The sequence below is a fragment of the Eumetopias jubatus genome, unplaced genomic scaffold, assembly GCF_037043125.1.
Source record: "Eumetopias jubatus isolate StellerSeaLion01/CBP00866 unplaced genomic scaffold, mEumJub1_p1.0 scaffold_11, whole genome shotgun sequence".
In the NCBI taxonomy this organism is placed as follows: Eukaryota; Metazoa; Chordata; class Mammalia; order Carnivora; family Otariidae; genus Eumetopias; species Eumetopias jubatus.
The window spans coordinates 52430902-52434797 of record NW_028274817.1 but is presented as its reverse complement, the minus strand read 5'-3'; positions in this window follow the sequence as shown (position 1 = coordinate 52434797).

The window sequence follows — 3896 nt, the reverse complement described above, 5'->3', positions numbered from 1 at the left end:
GGCAACCTTTAGTCATAAATAGAGAAGTCATTTTAAAACAATATAGAAAGCTTTTTTGTTATAATGCAACAAAAACGGCTAGCAAGATGTTAACATTAATTTTTATCATAATCATCATTCTATCATGCTTAAGATAAAGAGTTTAACAAGATATTTGGAGGAGTAGCTCTAAAATACTAAATTTGAGAAAGCAAAAGAAGATAATCTCCAATATATGGCATAATATAAAAGTTGTGGCAATACCAAGAAAGCTTTCAAATCCTAGATAAATTTAGCAATGTGGATTTAAATTTATTCTCTTCAGGGGAAAGATTGATCCTACACAGAGAACAGAAAGAAAACTAGAAAGAAAATTCTTTGTCTTGTTTGAATTTAATTTCTGTAATGCTTGTTATAATTGTCATATTAGTGATATTTGATTGTCAGAAATACAGAAAGTTGGTAATAGGTTTAAAAGGGGAAAATATGTTAAAGTTTAGCTTCAAGTTAAGTGTGAATTGTATATAACAGAAACTAGTTTTCTGTAGAATTTTAAGGTAAGATAGACATGTTTCATTTTGCTTTGTTTTCATTTTTTAAAATATTATTAGATGCAAATATAATCAGATAAATCTTTGAAAATTATTCACCACCAATGGCCAGGAATTTGGCTGATTTTTAAATTAGATTCTGTTATACTAATACAAAGGCTTTAAAAGGGTTTGAAAGGTGCCTGTCTGGCTCAGTGGCTTAAGCGTCTGCCTTCGGCTCAGGTCACCACCCCAGGGTTTTGGGATTGAACCCTACAGCAGGCCCTCTGCTTGGAAGGGAGCCTCTTTTCCCTTCCCCTTTACCTGCCACTCCCCCTGCTTATGCTTTCTGTGTGTGTGTGTGTGTGTGTGTGTGTGTGTGTCAAATAAATAAGTAAAATCTTTAAAAATAAGTAAATAAAAGGGTTTGAAAGGTTTTGAATAAAGATTTCTATCATAGTTCAAAGGCTAAATCAAGAAAAACATTTATGTGTTTAAGAATCATATACAGATTTTGAACATGAGTGCCTATGAAGAAATTATAAGCTTTCCCCCAAGACTGTCTTACTAATTGAAATAATATTGTGTTTAGATTAATTTATATTGATTTTCATTTTGCAAATGTAAACAAGATAAATGAAAAAGGAAACTTGGTTTAATTGTTACTTAGAAATGTCCACTGACAAAGTTGTTGGTTGGTAGTTTATTATATTTTTACTGTAAAGTAATTTAACCCCTGACTTTGCAGCTTTAAGTCAATTGTGCTACCTAATCAGCCACTACATCTACAGTTCTCCATTCAGCAGATTCTGAAATTATTAATAAGAGAATATGTAACAGAACTATAGAAACTCACATTTGCAGTTAGATACAAAAATCTTTAATAGTAATAACTGATAAGATGATTGAAAATGTATGGCTTTTTACAACATGCAATACAATTTACAGGATGTTGCACATTGATGTGTATGCCCATTTCCTGGGTTCCCCTTAAAACCTCAGGGATTGCGTCATCCCAGAACAGTTCTTCAAAGGAAGCACACACCTATAATCATACATACACACACACACACACGCACGCACACACAGAATTAGAATTATAGCAGTCTGTGCTACATGTATTTTTATAGTGTTTGATTAAAAATATTAAATTCTACAGTGCTTTGTAAATGTGTAACATAATAGGGAAGAAAATACTTAGCTATTCAATAGAGAGACTTTTATATATGATTTACTTTATTATTATTAAGAGAATAGATAGAAAAGATTTTGATATGTAGCACACTTAATCACACCATGCACTAAAAATCTGTTAAATTATGTCAATATAAAGGGTAACTACATTATCTACCAATGTTGACCCAAAACATGACTTTCCAATGCAATCTGCAATTGCAAATCACACAAAACCTAAATTTCACAACTTTCATTTAATTAATATGAAAACCAAGTTTAGGATTAAAATTAACAGTTCCGGGCGCCTGGGTGGCTCAGTTGGTTAAGCGACTGCCTTCGGCTCAGGTCATGATCCTGGAGTCCCGGGATCGAGTCCCACATCCGGCTCCCTGCTCAGCGGGGAGTCTGCTTCTCCCTCTGACCCTCCCTCCTCTCATGCTCTCTCTCTATCTCATTCTCTCTCTCAAATAAATAAATAAATAAATAAAATCTTTAAAAAATAAAATTAACAGTTCCAATCTTTACCTTCTGTTATTCTTCATATCCTTTTCATGTGCTTCAACTACCTACCCCCTCTACATTGCTGTATATGAATGCTGAATAGTTTCTCAGGCTCAAATACTGAGTCATGATTGAAAATAAATATCTTACATCATTACTTATTTATTCCTTCTGGATTTCAACCATCAACATAAAATTTTCTTCAACCTAACCTTGTCAAAAATAGCTTCAATGGGATTAATTACTTCAGTGTATTTTTGTGCAATTGTTGGAGATGATTTATTTCACTGCACATTTATTGCTCAAGGAAAGAAATAAAAAATGGATATACATTTAAAGACAATGGACTGACTTTTTCAAGGACAGAGGATAGGTACAAAGTGGGGAGCCTTTCCATGGGTACCTGATGGTGTCTTCCCTTTCCTTCTGTGTACTTACTTTCTAAGTTACTTTGTTTTTTATTTCTAGTTGGACTCAAGTTTTTGTTAATTTGTTTTTTTCTTTATCATTTTCTTTTTTTGCTTTGTTTTGTCTTGTCATTGCTTTATTTCAAATCCAGTCTTTACTGTTTATTGGAATTATAACAAATGGAGAGGTGTGTAATTATTTGCTGACTCACCAGACAAATCCTAGAAACAGAGGGACAAATATTTATAGATTTAATTTTCCACATTAACTCATCTTCTTTAGTCATTTTTTTTTCATTCTCATGCATGGAAAATGTTTTTGGATATTTGTTCCACTTTCAGAAAAACTCATATTTCTTGTTGAGAATATGAAAGACTCAAAGTATAATACAAATAACTCTTCTCCACATTTCACTACCCCCTAAAAAACCAGTGATCAAAAATCTCAGATTATGTAACTATATAGGTTGCCATGTGGCCAAAATAGCAGGAAGAGTCCCTCAACTGCTAAGAAAAACTGTAGTAATCCCAAAGTACCAGATTCAGATCTGTTTTGACCAACTTGAACTGCCTCCTTAATACATGCACATATTTTTCTATATGTAAATATAATCCAAAGAAAATCAGTGAGATGTCTCTGATACTTTACATTTTGATGTGATGTATGCAAATTAATCACAATATTGATGAATAACTTATTTCCATTGGATTGTCATGATCTTATATAAACAGAGCCATAAATAGAAAATATCAGATAAAGGTCATGTCCCCAAAGACCCAACCTCTTTTACATAGTGCAAGCATTATATAATCCCCTTTTTCTCTGTTTCTTCTTCATGAGGCAAAAGGATATCTTACTCAATTCACTCACTACCAGTCCTAGTGGTAAAAATCTTGTTTTAAGAAATGAGAAATAAGCATCCCTCCTGCTTTTCAATGCTGAACCAAAATAGCTTCCCAAAACTAAAATTCATTAAATCCCATGAAGATTTCTCTGTTCCTTTAATGCAGAAATTAAAGGGACATGTATAAGATGCAGTTCAAAATATACAAATCAAGCACATTATAACAGTGAACTCTCAAGAAAGACTCTAGTCATGGGAATAAAAGAATCTGAAAGATGCAGCCTTACTTTTCTGTCAGTTGAAACAGCAAGGACTCTCCTGAAAGCAAAACTCTCCCAGGAATACATGTACCTATGTTTGCCTCCAATTAAAATCAGAGAAGCAGAAGCAGAAGCAGGGTCATCTCAGCTGATCCTAATTACTATGCTGCTATGAAGGGATACTTGGGAAATATCTTC